The following is a 21,503-nucleotide window of genomic DNA, read 5'->3' on the forward strand; positions in this document are numbered from 1 at the left end:
TTTACACCAACATTCAACTTGAACACAGGGATACTATGACACCATTCGGTACAACTGTTCTCATACTAACATCTGCCGCATATTCTCCATCACTCAAAGTAAACACTGCTGGTTACACACCCCCCAGCCAGGCGCTCTCTTCAGGCCTAATGCAGCCACTTTCCTTCTGGATAAATCCTGCCAGAACGAACACATACTCCTGATCTCTAAACCACCACACCTACCGCTAAGAAACAGCTATTACACGAATGCCACACCAGCTGCACACATATCCAGTGCTCACATGCACCTTTGACTCTCTCTACTCTCTCTACTGACTTGAACTCCGGTTTCCAAGGGCATTCAACCAACCAGCGCCTTCAGACCATACCAGTGGTACATAAGGCGCTATACAAATGCAAAGTAACATAACATAACATAGCATACCTAAAGAGAAATTGTAAAAAATGAAACGAGACACTGTTGGGTATATCAGTATAAAAAATATTAGTTCTAACATATTATACGCAACTGAGGGGTTTCCCTTATGTAAAGGTGTGGATACAGTGCTGCAGGTGCTTTTCCCCTGATGGAGTTTGGTCCTGGGTGCATTGCCGGCTTGTGGAGAACCTTTGGCGTAGAGAGTTGCTTCTTGTGTTATGGGCATTGTTTGTGAGGTGATTGAGCTTGTGTGTGATTGTACATTCTGGAATGGTGATGAGCGTTTTTCCTTTGTGTGATGATGTATGTGAGTGACGTCATCTATCGCTTGGTGTGCTGTGTTGGCTCCTATGCCTTGTTTAAAAAAAAAAAATGTTTCCTTGAGGCGAAATGTGTTGTAATTTCACTTTTATGTTGTGGGACACTAACTAGTGTGATGTCATGTCTGGTTCTTGTGAGGGGAGTGCTGAGCGAGTGATAGGGATTCTGAGAGCATCATTTGGAAGGTCGCTGTCTGAGGGGTAGATGTACTGGTAGACTTTTCACCTTTTTTCTCCAGCTGTTTGCTGTGGAATTATCTGGAATTAGTCCCTGGCGAGGGTCAATCAGAATGTAGCAAGCATTCGGATTGTCCCTCGCCGGGGCATTACCTGGCCAGGAATCGCTTGCACGCACGTACGTGCCTGCATTTGTTCCCGACGAGGGGCGTGGCAGCCCCTTAGCCAATGAGGAGGAATGAAAGAGGGCTATCCCCGCTCCAAACCTCCCCAAGGCAGGAGTCTGCCTTCGTCCCCTGCCGGGGACTCAGCTATGTTTTATTTTCCTCTACCCCCTCGCCTGCAAACTATCCCCTCCCTGCCCTCCCAACCACACTTACCTTCTCTTTTCTTCTTTTTCTCGGGAGCGAACGCGCTGGGAACACTTCTGTTCCCAGCGCGTCCGCTCCCGATGGCCGCCATGGAAACGGAAAATGGACTACGTTTTCCCTTTCCCAGTGGCCATTTTATTATTATTATTATTTTTTTTGTTCTGTTCCAAAACGCAGAACAGAATAAAAATGCTATTAGTACCCCAGTCTAATGGGCCGGAATTCTAATGGCAATAAGCACCTCCACGGCGGGCCAATACCGCCTGCGGTAATGCCCCCAGGGCCACGTTGAGGCCCTTGCTATGCACAGGCCTGTAACTATGGGCCCGGGCATTAACTGGGGTAGTATTGGCTCACTGTCTCGGGGCTTATTGCCACAGTATGCATCCAGAGGTCCATTTTGAACCTGTAGCTCCAGAGATTTTCTTGGGACACATCGTCTAACATCTGGATTAGCTGGCTAGGACTCAAGGATGCTGCAATCTTCTTTTTGTTATGTGTACCAGGGCTTATGTTTGCAATTCCTAACCAAGATGTGAGTAACTGAACAGTTAATACCATAACCTGCCAAGGCATGAGTACCTCTGCAATGTATTGCCGTATTTGACAATGGTGTGAGTTCCTGGACTTTAAAAGAGCTATCTAGCAAGTATATGAGTATCTGGGCACATTAATCTAATACCTGCCAATTATATGAACACCTGGGAATTGTACGGCTATATCAGCAACTGTTTTGTGTACCTGGCTTTTTGTTGGCAAGGACTAGCAAGTACCATGTCTTTTGAAAGCCACGCCTGGCAATGGTGGAAGGATGGTGACCTTCAATAGTAATACCTTGAGCGATAGCCTGCTTCTTCCACCTCTAAGCAGTCTGCTGCATCAAGCCAGAGCTGAATTTCCCACAAGGAGCCATGTCAATCATCGGCCTAATACTCTGCAAGCTCCATCTCGCCAAGAGTCTCCAGCGGGCATATCAGAATATTTGCTAAACTTCATCCAACGAGTCTACGATGTAGAAGCCAGGGTCTCCCTAAGATTGCAAAGATCTGAAACACATCACACAGATGATTGCCAAACACTACATTGGCTCCCAGTTGAAATGCAGGATACAATTCAAAATCCTCTGTATGGTCCACTGTGCCTTCCACAGCAGAGACCCAGAATCCAACAGGAAGAAATGCATCCACTAAAGGCCAGTTAGGAGGCTTTGCACAGCAACACAGCTTTAGAAGCTGTGCCTTGCCCCCACTAGAAATCCCAAGGCGGATCCCCCTACTCATCCATTTTAACCAAGCTAGGTGACTCAGCACAGAGGAAGTCAAGTCCTCTTCATACACTCTCAGACATCTTGCCTGTTCACAAGAGTACAATAGACAAAGTAGCCTAACGTTCTACAAAGACCAGACCAACAGCAAACTTTCAACCTGCTAGCCCCCTCAAGCTAGGACTTACAGACTGAGAGACCCACCAGGACTTTAACAGCACATCATAGTGATAAGGAATGAGGTCCCAGAGACCTGTCTGGGTACCAACCTCGCAAAGCAGAACTAATTATTGGTGGCACCCATTTGGGTCAGCCTCACCTACACATGCAACACACATGTCCGGAATGCATATATCAAGATAACCCTGGAGATCGCACTCAGGGGGGCGATTCTGAACTCTTGATAAAAAGAGTCTTGTAATAGAACATTCTCCCCTCCAGTTTCCAGCACCACCATTCTGAGGTTGGTGGAAGTATTGGAAGGAAGATGTTGTGCTTTCCAGCAACAAAAGCTGATAAAAGCATGTGCTCCAGTGGCTTTGCGAGCATTTCTTAGAAGACTGCAACGTTTCTAATTTAAGAAAAGTTTTCTTAAACTTTCATTAAACTAGAAAAGTGTTGCTGCCGTCTTCAATGGCCCATGCCTTTCTAGTCTGATATCAATTGACTGCATCTTCCTATCTTGATATAAATGACCCTCACCTCACCCGCTTAAACATATGACCTGTATCTTACTAGCTTTATATCAATAACCCATTCTCTTATTTCTTTAGAGAAATGACATATATCTTCCTGGTTTGACATTAATGACCTGCATCTTCCTGGCATGATATCGTTGGGCTTGTATCATGCCATTTCATTTATTTATTATTTGGACATTTTGATATCAATGACTTGTTCCTTGTTAGCGTAATATATAAGAGTTCTATCATATCTTCCTGGCTGGATACCAATTGCCCATGCATTCTAAGTTTGATATCAATGATCCATATCTTACTCATTTGATATCAGTTGCCTTTATCTTCCTGGGTTGAGATCAATAGCCCATATCTTACGTCCCTGGCATCAATGACCTCAATCTTCCTGGCTTGCTATCAATGCCCAGTGTCTTCCTGACATGATATCAGAGGCCTGAATACAGTGGTAAATTACATGAACTAAATAACATCTCTGGAACCAATGAACAAATACACTCGCTATAAATGCCACTTTGAGCTAACCTATAGAAAATGTCCCCTGCCCCCTAAAAATTCCTCCATCTACACCAAATACTTGGGGCACTGAAGTGACATTTGATAACAACATTAGATTAATACACACATAAAATGCTTGGTGATAGCATCCAGTCAGCCGCTTATCACAGGTTCACCGGTCTACAGCTGAAGAAGTGACCAGTTCCCCCAAGAGAATGTTCTATGGTGCACCACATATGTACACAGGATGACCCCAAAGTTAACATACAGAGTTTCTACAGTGCTATACATTCTGAACGAATTAGTGTGCGAAACTGCAGAATTACCGACATGCAATCAATAGGCATAAGTATTTCAAATGAAACATGCCCTGGTTTAATGTTTAATTGGCAGTTAAAATGTTAACTTTTCGGACCGCTCTGGGGAAGTGGGAACAGCACGTTGCAAGCATGGCTCATTGTATGTGTACGGTTTAACGCCACCATAAAATGTTTGTTTAGTTGTACAAAAGTTCACCGCGGGTTCATGACGCGTAGGTGTACATTTTTGTTATTCTTGCTCTTATGAGGGTGTACCGTGCAAAACCCCACCTCAGGGCTTCAACCTTCAACTTTCCCCAGGGCGTGTAATGGCAAGGTCTGAGTGGACGCCAGGTTTGCAATGATGATGCAGAACAATGTCAGGACTGGCTCTGCAGTCATTTGTTCTGTTTTTTTTGAATACCTTAAAAGCTCACAACATCACAGGCGCAGTTTAAAGGAGTAGTGCAGCCCTACGAGTCCGGCAGTAACTCGCAGCTTGCCGCCGGACTCGTAACACTTTTCTGGTGCGTGATATCCTGGTGCCACCAGGACATTACAAGACCCGGCAGATCGAGAAGTCAGGCGCTGGAAAATGTTGTTCCCCATTCCCGTGGCGTCTCATACGAAGTGGGGAAACGGAACCACTGGTACCGTTACTAACGGTGCGGTGCTTCCGTGACACGTCTGCCTACGGGGACCGTTACGCCTGGCAGGACACAGTGGCCGGGCGCATCGGCCCCTGCAGGCAGACTTGTAGTGTGGCGGTCCGGAAAGAGTGTGTTACGTTGCTACCGGCACCCTTACTTCTGGACCGCGACACTTGTAATTAGGCCACGTCTTGTTTTACAGGGGGTCCACTAAAAGTCATAATTACTGCTACCTCCACTCGATCCCGGAACTTAGCACAGAATTACGATCGTGGTAGACATCATTTTTGGAGTCTATAGGACGACATTGGAATATTTTTCAGGTTTACTGTGAGTGGTAATTCCGTGCAGTAAATCTGATGTTTTTGGGTGGTAAGGTGGGCAATTTACCTGCAGCTTTTTTTCTGGAGGTGATGTGTCCACCGTACAACCAAAGCTGGCAGCTAGGCAGTACAGCAAGTGCAATGGAATTACCACCACAATTCTGCCAATGTTTGCTGCACCACTGGACTCGGGATGAGGCCATCTAAATCTGGATGTTGCAGAACATAAAGGAATAATTACTGCCGAGATTTAGGGAAGAAAAGGTCATCGCACAGTGACTAAAATATCTGCACACTCCATTTATTTGGAAACCAGTTACATTTGGCAATCCCATACATTTAATTGGTGATGCATTGCTGTCCCTTAAAAGCAGCGGCTGCACGTTTCGGTACGTGCACTTGATTCACAACTTGTCAAACACTGGAGTGCACCAAGAGCTGCACTTTCATACCCTCTGATTGGAATGGAAGTTGCATTTTCACATCTCAAGGCACTCTCATAGTTTTCCATCTTCTATCTTGCTTCCTGTTAATAAATGATACAGGGCGATGGACACCCTATTGCTCAATGTTATTTGTGTTCAATGAATGTATAATGTTTACCACGTGTTTCCCGTGCTGATGTAAATAATGGGACACCATGTTAACGTACCTTTTACATTCTGAACGTTATTGGAACATGTAACCATTAGGGCCAAGACATGCACCTGCAAAGCGCTTTATTGATTGTCTCTCTGAGACCTGCTCTAATAAAGTGCCCTTCATTTGATGGTCCATAAAGAACGGTATCAGTGTGATGCATGGACTTAGTAAGCGTGACTTTTTGGGGTCATTCTATGTGAATATTGGAATGCTGTGACATGAAATAAAATGCTCTGGGCCTAAGGTCAGTGGTACAAGCCCTGGGTGTGGCCAGCTGAGTGGTCCCGTCAAATAAAAAAAGGAGGTGGTTAAGACTTGGCTACAGAGGGAACGCAACTAGAAGTACCATCCTTTCTCCAGAGGGATGCTGTGTCAAGGGGCCAGTTCAAGAAGATGTCATACTGCAGGAGAAGTATAGTGAAAGGGGTTCCTGTAACACCAAAGGTCCTCCAGGTATATAATGCAACACTAAACAAGAAACTGGACCTTGGCAATGAGGTGGGAAGGATAATACTAACATACACTGTACATACACAAAATATATTTATCAGAAAACATGAAAAAAACAATACTGTTTCTCATAAAAATCACATTAAATCTCTTTGCATTTGACGTCATCAATTTCCTTCCATCCCACATTCACGTTCACACACATCCAATGTCAACCCTAATATAGATATGGGACCCTCTCATAAAGACCTAAAAGGTATTTGAATTCTTCACACCCGGCCAAATCTAATGGTATATTTCAAGAAAGCACCCTCCACAAGATATGGCGGGCTTTGACTCGCAAGACATTGAGAGGAGCAGGATCCCTTACTCTTCTGAGTGCTTTGTGTTCATGTACAGCACTGTCTGGCTGATCTCATCTACACACACCAGATGTACGGGTGTGACATATAAGAAGGGCCACCACGAGAGGTGACACCAAGACACGTTGATAGCCCAGACCGCATGGTAAGAAATTAGGTCTGTGTTGGTATAATCAGAATAACCATTACCGTGATGTGTAAGGCGACTAATTGCATGCAGATTGGGGGTGGTGACGCTTGATTCGCTCTGTGCCTCTATCCTCCCCCAGGCCCCTCTCCATTTGGTAAGCTGCCACTGGAGCTTTTTCTTGGGATCCATTCCACACTTCGCTCTGTCCTCCATGAATACAGCCTGGAAGGTGAGTGCGAACATATATAATCACGCAAGATTTATATGCACAATTTCTCGGTGCCGTTAATGAAATCATGAGAGGTTGGGTGGTAATCAGATTTTGTGTTTGTTTGTTTTTAAAGATTCTGGTTTTGAAGACATCCTCCATCTAATTTTGTTATAAGGGCGAGGCGACATCCACGCCCCTCCCATGTCCTGAAGAAGGTCAGAGTAACTGTCAGATTTATCGGGAAAGCCACCTATACCGACCAAAACATATGTAGACTGTCTTAATAAGCCTTGTGTGCGACTTAACAGATATAAATACCATTAGTTTCAGCTGGGTGTGAAGAATTCAAATACCTTTTAGGTCTTTGTGAGAGGGTCCCATATCTATATTAGGGTTGACATTGGATGTGTGTGAATGTGTATGTATGATGGAAGGAAATTGATGATGTCAAATGCAAACAGATTTAATGTGATTTTTATGACAAACAGTATTGTTTTTTTCATGTTTTCTAATACAGATATTTTGGGTTTGAACAGTGTATGTTAGTATTATCCTTCCCACCTCGTTGCCAAGGGTCAATGTTCTTGTTTAATACTGCAGGAGACTCCACTTGTAATCGGCAGAGGATGTTCTGGAGGTGAATAGTGACTATCTGTGCACTCCCAGCTAAGGGGGCATCAGGCCAGTTATGTGTATCAACTTGGCAAGGATAAAAGCTCTGGAAAAAGTCTGGAGGCCTGGGTTGGCACTCTGCCCAGTCACAGAATGAACACTTGCTCTGGCAGGTGTATCCCCTCCTCATTACAAGGTATAAAGTTAAAGTGGGTCAGAGGCAGAGCAAGAATAGGTGAGCAGCAGAACGTTCCACGCTAAATCTTACCACCTCAGCTATTGCCCGGGCCACATAATGGGAACACTGGGTGTTGTAAGGTCTGGAAAAAATCCCGGGGTACGCTGACTGTCTGGACTCGGGCTAGCTAGCCTTTACGGTGTTGCTCCTGAGCTTCTATCCGGGGCTACAACCAACAGACCCAGTGCTAAAGTCCCCTCAGTCCCCCAACAACGCCTCTAGAAATGGGGAGCCAGCTCCACTTTTTCCTATCCACAGGTTTCCTAACCTCAGTCATCCTGCCTAAGAAAAGCTGCAAAGAAGGGGCCTTCCTCTGTCAAAGTCAATTGATATCCTGTTACAACACACTCTGACTGTCTCCCCCTAGCAGGTCCTGTCCCAGTGTTTTCTGTCCCCTCTGATTCACATGTTGTCATTGGCCTTCATGACTCTCCAGGTGATACTGATATAGCCATCTACGCCTGTGGCGAGACTCTTACAGACTGGCACACCGACATATGCACTCACACTGTATAACAATCGAGCAATGGAAATCCGTCAGGAGCTCACTTTAAAGACCACAACTCCAAAATGTCCAAATACTGTCATATGTTAGCCAGTATTAGCAAAGCCAATAGGTCTGTTGTTGCCAATTGGTTCCGCCAAAGAGTGTCTGTGAAGAATTGGCACTGTGTTATTGCGCAATCCTGACATCAAGGACTGGATTCAGCAAAGGCTGCTTGTGACTTGGGTATCCAGTATGGTACACCACTATTGCGAATTGGATTTGGATATAGCATACATCATACAGTACAAAGTCCCTAACCCGACAGTCTCCATTTGCATTGATGGAGGGGCATAGCACCCAGTGGGCATGGGAAGAATATATCCCCCTGCTTTATGAGTGAGGAGGATAGAAAAGGACTCAGCCCCTCACCCTCCTGGGAAAAGAATGCAAGGGAAAAGGGCTCTCTATATGCCAGTATTCCCATATATGCTGTGTTTCACTCCTAAGAACATTCTCATGTTGCCTTTGCCTACGTTGCCACTGTAAGAACACATGTCCATGCTGGCCAATTCATGCCACTATACCTGTTAAAGAATACTCACATTGGCTTTGTCCATAATATCAGTCATAATGCCATAAAACTGCAATTTTGGCTGTGCCAATACATGGCAATTTCCCCAATAAGAATACTCATGCCCACTTTGCCATAACTCAAGGAATAATGGCATACACATGATAAGAACATATGTCTGTGCTTGCTCTGCCAACATATGCCACTATCCCCATGAAAGAATATTCCTGCTTGCGTTGCCCATAATGTCAGTAATAATGCCATACCACTGGAAGAAAACATGCCCATGCAGGCTGTACTAATGTAGGTCAGGAGTCTGCATAGGAATAGTCATGCTTGCTTTGGCCATAATGCCTGCAATAATTCAATCCACAGTAGAAACATGCCCATGCAGGCTGTACTAATGTAGGTCAGGAGTCTGCATAGGAATAGTCATGCTTGCCTTGGCCATAATGCCTGCAATAATTCAATCCACAGTAGAAACATGCCCATGCAGGCTGTACTAATGTAGGTCAGGAGTCTGCATAGGAATAGTCATGCTTGCTTTGGCCATAATGCCTGCAATATTTCAATCCACAGTAGAAACATGCCCATGCAGGCTGTACTAATGTAGGTCAGGAGTCTGCATAGGAATAGCCATGCTTGCTTTGGCCATAATGTCTGCAATAATTCAATCCACAGTAGAAACATCCTCATGCAGGCTGTACTAATGTAGGTCAGGAGTCTGCATAGGAATAGTCATGCTTGCTTTGGCCATAATGCCTGCAATAATTCAATCCACAGTAGAAACATGCCCATGCAGGCTGTACTAATGTAGGTCAGGAGTCTGCATAGGAATAGTCATGCTTGCTTTGGCCATAATGCCTGCAATAATTCAATCCACAGTAGAAACATGGCCATGCTAGTCAGTCCAAGATATGCAGTATCCCAACATCCCAACGAAGAATAGTTGGGGCCTGAACCAATTGACGTGCATCACAATTAATCACACCAGTGCACTCTCTCTCTCTCTCTCTCTCTCTCTCTTTCTCTCTCTCTCTCTCTCTCTTTCTCTCTCTCTCTCTCTCTCTTTCTCACACACACACACACACACATCCAGATAACACCACTCTCATCACACATTCACTCAGTAACACTTTTACACTCACAGGCATGCACCCTGTTGTTTTAAGTACCTGATTATGGCAATTCGTCGTATGCTTTGTCCCTTGTCTTCCGGGGCCTCGTGAAAAGTCGGTCGTGTGTGTAGAAAAAGGGTACAAAGAAAAGAAAGAGAATAGTCACAGATAGGAAATCTGGCCTGGGAGTAAAAATGCCATTTGGGGAGAGGAAACGGGAGGGTGCAAAACCTCAAAGCAACACAAGGTGGAAAATAGCACCAGCATCAACACTGAAAGCGTTGGACCAATGGCGGATCAGATTTCGGTTTTGTGACATGTTTTAACCAATCCCAATGTTTGTTGTGTCCACCAAACGCACGGTCCACGCTGTGATTAATTATAATTGGTAATTTATACCGGGCCTAATACCCAGAGGTTTCTAAGTGCGGACCAGGGATCGAACCTGTGTTACACTGCGTGGTCTTGCTTCCAAAGTGAGCGGGTTGCCCCTGAGTTATCCACCCGAGACAATCAGAAGACTTCCTTCCTCTGTAGCACCAACTATTCTGATGTCTAGCACATGCAAGCGACTGGGAAGCACTGGGCAAGCAGTGAGTTGTGCACTATAGACCGGTTTGAGAGCCCGGCTCTAGATGCTGTGGCAGTCTATCCATGGCATACTGCATTCACCTCAGTCACTTCACTGTGGCACCGCTAGATCCTGCGAGCGGCTCACAATCACAATTTTAAATGTGCAGTTTTCCCGCAGTGTGCCCAAATGATATAAAAATGTGATGAGTGGTGCCTGCAAGTCCACTCATTCATCATCAGCCTTTCGTATGTTCTGTGCCCAGCTCAAGCCATGCCACCCATCAGATCCTCTGCACGGACAATCTCTGTGTCATGGCACATCCTTTGGAGGCTTGCTGTGCAGCATAGTACCTCCCCTCTCCAGCATCACAGAAACATCCCCCTGTCCCCCATCTTGGTGTGATGCATCTGAGGCAGAGGCGTTGCTAGGGGCGGGAGGCTGAGGGGGCTATAGCCCCCGGGTCTTTTGGATGTAGCCTCGGATAGAAGCTCAAGAGCTACAACCAAAAGGATATAGCTAGCACCGAATGCCGCCAGTCCCGACATTAGCTTAGCCCCTGGTTTATTCCAGACCTAGCAACACCCCTGCTCTGAGGTGCTTAGGAAGCACACAGAATAGGGGAGGAAGGATAGCTCAGGGGCAAGACCTTTGTGTTGGAAGCAAGACAACTCAGCGCAACATAGGTTTGAATCCCCATCCTGTGCTTAGAAACCACTCGTTGGTATGAAGCGCATTATAAATGAACAATTATAATCTTGTGGTACATGGGAAAGGACTGACAATGTTAGTTTCAGAGAATACAATGATTCCTTATGGGAATTCAGGACGACTTCCTGCCCTTAGCACTTACATGTTTTATGATACAGAATAGAGGTTCCCATATAATCAATAAAAGGTATAGCCAAAAACAAAGAGAGAGGAAAGGGGCTGTTAATTAATTAATTGTAATCTGAGTGAGAGTTCTTTATGTAAGAAATAACGCTGTGCGAATTTGAAGGATGGTGTGCAGATTGGAGTGAGTGAGTGTGTGTGGGCGCGTGAGATGCATGCATGCGGCAGACGGAAGCTTGTGAATATGGCAGAGCGGGGTGTGATTATGTGAGAGTGGAAGATGTGTGAATCTTCTGCTACCAGTGTATGTGAACTCGGCACATGTATGTTAGGGGGGGGGGAGGATTGCATTTGCATGTGTGGTTATGTGTGTGTATGAGAGAGAGAGAGAGAGGGAGAGAGAGAGAGAGCGAGAGAGAGAGGCAATAGAGGGGGAGGGAAAGAGAGAGAGAGAGAAAGAGAGAGAGAGAGAGAGAGAGAGAGAGAGAGAGAGAGAGAGGTGCACATGCTATGTCATGTTGTGTTCAGTTATTGGCCGTGCCATACAACAGAAGTAGATTTGTGTATGTAGACGAAATCTGTGTCCCTGTGAGGTGCGGGGGGTGTATGTGTACGAGTGAGGGAAACGTCTGTATGAAAGATGAAGCTTTGAGTATGTAAGAGGGAGGTGCAAGAGGGCGGTGCAAGAGGGAGGTGCAAGAGGGAGGTGCAAGAGGGAGGTGCATCTCAGTGAGGGATGCCTGATTGCGATCTTAGCAGAACGCTCCATCCTCCTCTGTGTCTTATGCAAGGTTTTGGTACATGTGTGAGGAGTGTGCTTATGTAACTAAGTGCAAAACTGAACAGGTGATGGCTGGAAGGTTTGGAATGCTTCCTTACCTCTGGCATTCATCCTTACCTCTGGCATTCATCCTTACCTCTGGCATTCATCCTTACCTCATGGTATTCATCCTTACCTCTGGCATTCATCCTTACCTCTGGCATTCATCCTTACCTCATGGTATTCATCCTTACCTCTGGCATTCATCCTTACCTCTGGCATTCATCCTTACCTCATGGTATTCATCCTTACCTCTGGCATTCATCCTTACCTCATGGTATTCATCCTTACCTCTGGCATTCATCCTTACCTCATGGTATTCATCCTTGCCTCTGGCATTCATCCTTACCTCTGGCATTCATCCTTGCCTCTGGCATTCATCCTTACCTCATGGTATTCATCCTTACATTGTGGTTTTTCGCCTGCCAAGGCTTTACAGAAGGGAAGAGATAATATGTAAATCAGCCCTGGTCCCACCCCAAAGGGGGCATTCCAGCCCAATTTGCTAGGCCACACCCTTTTTGAATGATAACACAGGCATCCCCAAACAATGTACGGCCTCATTGGATGTCATCAGTGAGGACCAGCTTGGGTTTCTAGGCCCAGCAGGCTCGGGGTCCACATCTGGGCATACCCATCCCACTCAGGGTGACTAATCCAAAACAAAACAGGTGATGGCTGGAAGGTTTAGAATTAATCCTAAATTCTGGCGTGGCTCTGGGCAACCCTCCAGACCATGGTTGTCCAGCCTTCCATGCCATTACAGAGGATGAAAGATCATGTGCAAATCAGGCTTGGATCCACCCCAAACGGCGCAGTCCAGCCCAAACTGCTAGGTCACATCCCTTCTACATGATACTACAAGCACCCCCAGACATGTTTCGGCCTCATTGGGCATCATCAGTGACGAGTAGCTTGGGTCTCTATACCCAGCAGGCTCGGGACCCACAACTGGGCATAACTGTCCCACTAAGGGTGACTTATCCAAAAACAAGAGAGGTTATGGCTGGAAGGTTTTGAATTAACTCAAAACTCTTACATTGCTCTGGACAACTCTCCAGGACATCAATCTCCAGCCTTCGATGTCATTACAGAAGGGGAACGGCCATATGCAAATCAGGCTTTCTCCCATTCCAAAAGGAGTGGTCCAGCCCAAACTGCTAGGTCACATTGCTTCTGTACGAGACCACAAGCATGCTTGTTAGGGGATGAAGTGCACATGGGGAAGGTGGGTGCATGTGAGAGAAATGTGTGTGCATATAAGAGGGAAGTTCATCAGTGGGGGAGTGCCTGTATGTAAGTTAGTGTAAATGAGTGAGGTGTGTGTCAATTTGAATCTCATGCTATGGCTATATGACAAAAATAATGGTTGCAACTTACAAATGGAAACAATTATTAAAATAGTAAACATACATAGGCACCCACTTTAAAAGAATGTTCTGCCATGCCTCAGACATGTGAGACACTTGTAATTAGACTGCCCCTGGAAGAAGCTGAAACATACACAGTATGTTTATCTTTCAGCCAACTACAAACCCAGAAACAAACAGAAGGATGGAATAATATACATTAGTCATCTACCAATAGCTTTTTCTCTACTTATGAGCCAAAACCTACGTTTTCTGGGAGGGTGTCTCTAGGGGAGTAGGGGGGGGGGCGATAGGAAACACTAAAAAAAGAAAGGGAAAACCATATTTCCTTTGGGGTGGGTTTGTTGATTTTTCTGAACCTTCATTTGAATTAATTTCTTTTTTAGTGAAAAACTCTAATATGTATTTCAATGGCCATCCAATATTTTGGGTAAAAGAGATAGATTCAATCTATTACCTTCTGACAGATGCATTTTCTGAAATATAATTCCATCCAAAACACCTCATATTTACAATGCACACTAAAGACGCTTTGTTTGGCAGCACAATGTGTATGTGCACAGATGCCATGAGCCAGCTTCTGAGAACCACTAGCACCACTCCTTCAATGGAAAATAAGCAGTTCTGACTTACCCTGCAAGTAAACCACAGAGTGCAGAGCAGACCGTTGACCACTTTCGTATCCCCAGCAATCTTCTTTCCAGTCCAACATTTCATTGACGCCGATGGTACTGATGATGAGGAGGATGATGATTATGATCATGTCAAGGCAACGTTCTCTCTCTCTTTTGGAATCACAATATCTTTGAGTCTGTTTTGGATCATCATGTCCGTCTCTTTCAAGTGCCATGATTACCCTTGTAACATCATCAGCGTCTTTGTTATGTCTTCTGGAAGCCATGGTCCACTCTTCTACCAACAATTCCAATATGCTGCTGTTGAATCCAGTCTAAACAACTATCCAGGCACTTTCTCTTTAGTTCTCGTTGCGCCTCTAGGTGGGTCACCATATTTCTACATCAGAGATCTGCACCTCGTGGCACTCCAGATGTTTTGGATTAGGAGTCCTGATATCCCTTGCCATTGGCTATACTGGCTAGGGCGGTTGGAAGTTGTATTCGAAAACATTTACCAATGGCTGCACACCCATTTTCTACACCAACATGGACCCAAGACCTGGCACGTTAAATCATCAAGTTTGATGCCATGACCTTTGGACTTCGTTGCTTGCTAGCTAGGTTTGTGTATTTGAAATGCCCTATTCAAATATACATAGATGCATGCGTGCATACATCACCTTCTCTAATGCAAATAACAACACACCTATCTATGCCAACCGTGACTCACCCTATGAAAAACGCATATGTAATGTATATTGTGCATTCTCTAACCATGCCATAGGTTACACGTGTGAATCTTGACACAGGGGTATAGTTACTAAATCAAACTTAGGGCTGCACTCACTGATAGGCCTCACAGAGTCTAGAGGCCATCAACACTTCAGAAGAGCATGGGGCACACAGGACTGTCAGCTAGAAGAAGGTTGTAGAAAGGAATTTCTGAGTGTTCTATGAGCTTCAAATTGCTGGCCAGGCAATCAAACATGCTGACATCTCGTAAATAGAATCTTATCTTCCAGACACTTTATTATGCCAAAGATCTGTGCTAAATTATCTATTAACATATCACTTCCACAAATATTTGACATCATCATTTGGGTTAAACAACATTTTGAAAAAAGACTGCAAGAAGTTAACCAATTAAATGTCATTTGGATAGGTTAAGTGCCCCAGTTTTGCAATACGAACACGGATGGTTTGGTGATGCCCCCGGTTTGCTTTGCTGTAAAAATGCATGTTGTGGCGATCAGCGAAGATAAAACTTGTTGAGACTGGTGTCACCCGAGGCACTCACTGTGAACTAAGGTTGAAATGAAAGCTCCAGAATTCTTCTCAAAGCTGTGTCACTTTCAAGCCATTCATGTATAATCCCGCGCGTGTAATGACTTCTCTTGCGTTCAGACCTCGTGAACCAGGAAATTAGAGCTCTAAATGGCACCTTGTCATCAGCGTCAACTTTATCCAGCCCTGTGCATTTGACCAACGTCACCCTGCACGCTGGGACTTGTAGTTTTGACCTTTCCATTAGAAAGAGTGTGTTTAGCAGTCCCAGCGTGCAAAGAGCTGTTGATAAACATTGAGGACTCGAAACGTGGCTCAGGTGACACGAGGCCAGTTTTAAACATTGTTTACGGAATACACAACAACGGGTTTCAGAGCTGTGAAGTTTTTCGTGGCCATGGAAAGGCCTTTCAGTTTTGCTTTTGCTAGGTTTGGATTCTGGCATTTGTCGTTTATTCTTTCCCATTTGAAATGTTGGACAGTCCCAGAATTCCAAGCAAAAACGGGCTTACATGTGGCCACGGGAAACCCAAGGGCTCTGGGGTTTTGTATTGGCAAAACTGGTCCCGATTAGAGAGCAGCATTGGGTGAATGGATCACGTGATCTGTACAGGGAGCACAGGCAAAACAATGCCATTTTGCTTCTTAGTCACCCTAAGTAAGTTCACAAAGTGCATGCAATCGGGCAATGCCAGCCAAAGTGTGCCAGACATACCCGCTAGGTACCCCTTTGTGACCTAATGGCCCAATTGTCCGAATTATAAGTGTGGCAGCAGAGAAAAACAGGGGTAAGTAAACTAGGTGACCAGAACGCCCCATGTCGCCAAAGACAATGTGGTTACATGCAGGGTCTTTTCTTTTACACATCGCAGGTATGTGGGTGTTAGACAACAATCTTGAAATGAAACGGGACTACAATTCCCAGAAACCATTAGTTTGTGAAAAGCTAAAACAACGAAATTGGATCCAGATGACAAACCAGAACCCAAAGAAATCCATCTCGAAACGGTCAAAGCGCCTTTTAACAGTTAAAATATAAGGCAGACAAATAATGGGGGGTGGCCTGACCCTGATCATTCATACCACTATGTTTTCATTACCAATCAAGTTATTTTTTTATTTTTATTTTTTTATTTGTGTTTGGTTCCTTTACAAAACAAGTTTTGCAGAACCTTTACAAAAAAAATACAAACAAACGCAAAAAAAATAAAACCATAAAATAGTCACATATACATCATATAATATTACAAAGTCATCTAAAACACGTTTATACAAAATCTAAGTACATTTAAGAAAGGTGGATAGGTGTTTACCCAGTTTACTTCCTCCTTATGGTTAACATTTTAGCAACTCATTTTCAATATATTTACAAAAACTCACTAATTCGAATATTAACGGTTTGTGCATGCCTGACATCATGCGTGTCCAAAGAAATTGCATGCAATCCTCAAATTCAGTATTCACAAATTTAGAGAACCGTTTGGTCCTCATTACTTTGAAATGTGGACATTCTAAAATGAGATGTTCCAAAGATTCAATCGGTTGTTTACAGAGAGGAAATTGACATTTCAATACCTTAGGGTCACCGTACTTGGAGCAATTAACAGTTCTCTCCCTGGTATGATATAAATTCATTCTATACCGAATATATGCTTGACGCGTATGATTACATGGGAATAAAAGTACATGATCAAAACGCGGTGTGCGTTTTTTAAGGAACGCGCCATACTCTTTATACAACTTGTATGTTGCTATACTTTCTATTGTACACCACCAGTCGCATTCATAGAGCATTACCAATCAAGTTATATCAGTGACACTTTAGCACAACTCAACAAAGACACATATTTGGTAAAGGGCACGCGGGACAAAGATGGCATTATGAAGACAGAATAAGTCATTAGATGCCCCGTGGGTTTGCCTTATAGTTGGCACCACAGAAGAAGCATTCGTTTTGGCTTATAGGGAGAGCGCTAGCACCTCCGAGTGAGTCTGCTCAGGTTTAACCGATAGATGTCAATGTTAGCTTCACCCCTAGTATTGCCTCCTGGGTAGAGCATTAGCACCCATTGAGGGCATCTGGATATTAAAATGGATGCATGGGTGTGTCGCTCTAAAAGCCCTGGGGCAAGGACAAGGGGTCTGTCGGTTGGCTTGCTCAATGAAGGGAATTCCCATCAACAATCCCAAAAACCGTTGGTATTGCCAATGTTTGTTTGTATCCCGGTTTGAAAAGTTGTACTCATCCCCTGATGACAGTGCCAGAATGGAGCAAGAAAACCAGGATTCTATGTCAAGACCGGAGGCGAGCATTATGCTTAACTCTTTTAATGCTTATTTTTCAGCAGCCTTTCAAATCTTAAAACATTTCATACTTTGTTTATTTTCAAACAAACTTTTCAATACAACAAAACGTTCAACATAAATGACTACCAATCCCCATAAATCGGTGTGTTATGTAGTTTTGTCCAACTTTTCAAACCACCAATCCTGACCCAGTTTTCCTCATGAGTCATGTCCTGCCTGGGTCCTTTCCTCTTTCTTTTGATGATTTGAAACTATCACCAATCCGTTAGAAACAGATGATCCCACATTGCGAGCAACGACTCTGCAGCTCGTGCAACTCAACGAACAACCCGTGTGGAAACTGAATGACCTTCTTTCGCAACTATCCACCACCGTTGTCGAAGGGCTCAGCCATTCTTACGCTCCTCACCTGCGAACAAAGAGAGAGAACGGTGTAAGGGACAGACATATGGCAACCTCACAGCCATCATCAAGACAGCACAAACACATTGTTCAAATACATCTTCCCAACCAGGCGTATCTCGGGTGGGATAATACTCACGAAAAAAAAAAAAAAACGCATGTTGATGTAGCTCCTTTGTGAGTAGAGGGCAGATTAATCTTGTTTTTTTCATTCTTTTGAAACTTGCCTTGCATGAGTGATGCATTTACTATGTCAAGGAAGGGAGTGAGAGCAGACACTTTGTTCTGTGTAAGGTGCGAGCGGAGGGCGGACGTCATCTTTGCACATGATTGAGTGACATGACGGTGTCAGCAAGGTGCTCGATGATGAGGAAAGTGAAGTTGTGCTAGGTTCGTGTTATGCGCCATGGGAGGAGGTGACCCATTTTGTGGTATGGATCTGTTGTCACGTGTTACTTGTTGATGAAAATCCTTTTGATAACATTGTATGTTTCTGTACATTTAGGATTACAGAGTCGGGCAGTGGGTTTGAGCACTTTTTGACTGCCGTGAAGAGAGCTTTACTGCTCATATAATATGGCATAACATACCTTACTGTAATATCACAGCACATACCAATACCATAGCATGTCCTAACCTAATGTTACATTGTATATTAAGGCATTACACAGTGATATAATCTAACAAAACAAAAACGTACCCTCATATTCTGTAAACAAACATACAAACGCAACATTAAAACATAACGCGCGTTGGTATATTACATAACATAACATAACAATGGAGCATATGTTTCACGGCACTACTTTGTATTAATGATGGCACACTTACGATCCAGCCGCCTTTGTTTGCCAGGAACCCCTTTTGTGAATAAATCTGTTGGCACCTCAAGCCTTGGCAGACACATAAACACGCACGTCTTTTTGGAGCCCCGACAACCACAAGCCCTCGGATGCTTTCCTCGACTTAATCATGGAAGTCGTTGCGAACCCCTTTCAGGGACAAGGAAGAAAAGGCCTTTGTTTGTAGCCCGCGGTGCTCGTCGCGGCTCTCTCCATCACGAGTGCAGCTGTGTGAATGAGTCTGCTTCCTAGAGGCTCCACGGAGCAGCCCGGGGCCCGCAGGGGGGACACCTGCACGGGTGTCCCTTCGTCCTTGTGCATGAGTGATGACATGTAAGCAGCATACACAAGTCCAGCAATTAGGAGTTGCTGTGCTCTATTTCCGTCTGGATGCCCAGCTGCAGGGATTCGCCTATCACGCTGGCAACGCTCTTCGTCGCTGCACCTTAACTTTCACCCATGTGTTTGGCATGACCATCCACTGATCTATTCGTGCCCACCTCATCGTCGGAGCCCTCCCAATAATCCAACGTGAGTTCCCCTTTGCAAAGACCTAATGAGTACATTGCAAACAGGCATTGGGAAAGCCTGTGTTTAGACACAGGATAGGCATGTGCCAATCAGTAACGACATTGAACGCATTGAACAGCTAGAACATGGTGTAGAACCTGCAGGCAAGCCAGTATTGTTGTTGTTTGCTACAGCAAGAGCCTTTCAGCGACCTATCAGTTATAAATCACTTAGCTGAAGGGACACTTGGTTGAGACATTGTTATTACAGGAGTAGCGCATTTACAGCTGCAATTAAGCCATTAACTCTTAGCATACTGCCTGAAAATAACCCTGCAAGGTCAAAGTTTGATATTACTGCTTCATACAGCTAGGTCAAAAAGATATAATATGATATTTTATTTGTACTGCGCCTGTACACAAGTGTTTAAAGGCGTGCCGAGGCAAGTGAACAAGAGGGAACAAGACAGCGATCTTACTAGGCCCAGTGACATTGAGATTGCTCAAGTGCAGTGGAAAGGGAAGGGGAGAAGTGCCAGGGGAAGGGGGGGAAGCTAGTGCAAGACATAGGATAAACACTGAAAAAAGAAGTGCAGCCAGCAGGTGGCAGTGCAAGGGTTAAGTGCATACACATAGGTGATAGATATGAGCCAGTATGGGGGGTTGTAGGGTTACGGATACAGCCCCAAGTGCAGGGTGGCCAGGGGGCAGTGCAGGTGTGCAACCGGGAGGGCAGGAACCTGGGCCCGTGGTTCAGAGGGTAGCCAGGTAACCAGTGCAGTATCAGACAGCAGTTGAGCAGGGTAGTGGAAGAGAGAAGGCAGAAGTAAAAAGGAAAGTCTTGAGCTGCTTCCGGAACCGGAGTTGGTTCTGCTCAAGTTTCAGAGAGGCAGGGAGGCTGTTCAGATGGAGGTACCAGGAGGATTTGGGTGGGAGATGCAGAGGTGGTTGGTAATGGACAGTGAACATTTAATGGGTGGTTAAAAAACCAAACAACAAACCAAAGTTATGAGTCCCTCACATGTTATCTCCCTCCCATCTGTACGCCAATGTAATCGTTTCTGCTTTCAGGTGGTGCTTTAGTGCCACCTAATAGCTAATACTTAAAATCCATTTAATTTTTTAACATACAGTGTTATAATGAGTATCCATTTCAATGCTGGGAAAACATACTTAATTTTCTTTTTTGGGGGTGGAGGAATCCACAAAGTTACTAGCCTATGGGTTTTGGAATATATATGGCACAGCCGGCTGACATATGTCAAGTGCAGTCTCAAATGACCCAATAAAGTTCATACTGTGATGGAAGGACATGAAAAGGTTAGCTCCATTACAGTTGTTGTCAGTATTGAAGTACTTCAAACAGCATAGGTACACACTTCAAAAAAAGAGGAACACAACACTGTTTTGTCAAGCCTGGACATCCAGGACTCGTCTCCTTACCACGATAGAGGAAGTTTGCAATTGCATTTAAGGCTCTCATTAAATGTTCACGTTTTAGCCTTTAGCACAGGCCAACGGCAGAAATACACAAAATATGGGGAGTAATGATACAATTATGAGGTCAAAGTATTCATGGAATATTTGCCCGGATCAAAGTGAATTTGCACTGCTGAAAAGTGACTTTGCACTTCCCTGATTCATGGAAACGGAAAACATGCAACGTGTTTTTTTGCAGGGCAAAGTCAGCGCATAGTCATTTTTCCAGTACTAAATGTGTTTGCCCGTAAAAATACACTTTGCACCGTTCCATGAATCAGGGCTTGTGTCGGCAGTGCAAAGTCACTTTGAACCGGGCAAATATTCCATGAATTAGGCCCAATGTGTTTTCATGCACCTGTGACTCTCTCCATTTTCCCTAACTATGCTTTTTCTGCCACACCTGTCGCTAAGACAAATTTATGAGACACAACTTAAGAAAGGTGAATACTCAGTAGGCCTTCCAACCACCCGTCTTCATCACCCTAGCAACCTCTCACCCAAGTACACTCCCCCTCTTCACCCTGCCAAGCATGTACCTCAGGCCTCCACTTCCAGACACCCCCAGATCACAGATGCGCCTTGATGCAAGTCCATTACCAGGTTGCAGTGCCTTCTGTTCATTGGATG

At 44.7% G+C, this 21,503-nt stretch overlaps 2 long non-coding RNA genes across 3 annotated transcripts in view; one reads left to right on the plus strand and one right to left on the minus strand.

Annotated features, from left to right (window-relative positions):
• LOC138489600 (uncharacterized) overlaps nt 1-21,503 on the plus strand; it is a 174,147-nt gene that overhangs the window by 85,109 nt on the left and 67,535 nt on the right. The window lies entirely within an intron of this gene.
• Nucleotides 17,647-19,094, minus strand: LOC138489599 (uncharacterized). Its single transcript, XR_011274826.1, has 2 exons — nt 18,875-19,094; nt 17,647-18,050 (listed from the first exon to the last, which is right to left on the minus strand). It is a non-coding gene; the product is annotated as an uncharacterized lncRNA (long non-coding RNA).

Source organism: Ambystoma mexicanum, chromosome 9 (genome assembly GCF_040938575.1).
Source record: "Ambystoma mexicanum isolate Mex_15411 chromosome 9, UKY_AmexF1_1, whole genome shotgun sequence".
NCBI classification, from domain to species: Eukaryota; Metazoa; Chordata; class Amphibia; order Caudata; family Ambystomatidae; genus Ambystoma; species Ambystoma mexicanum.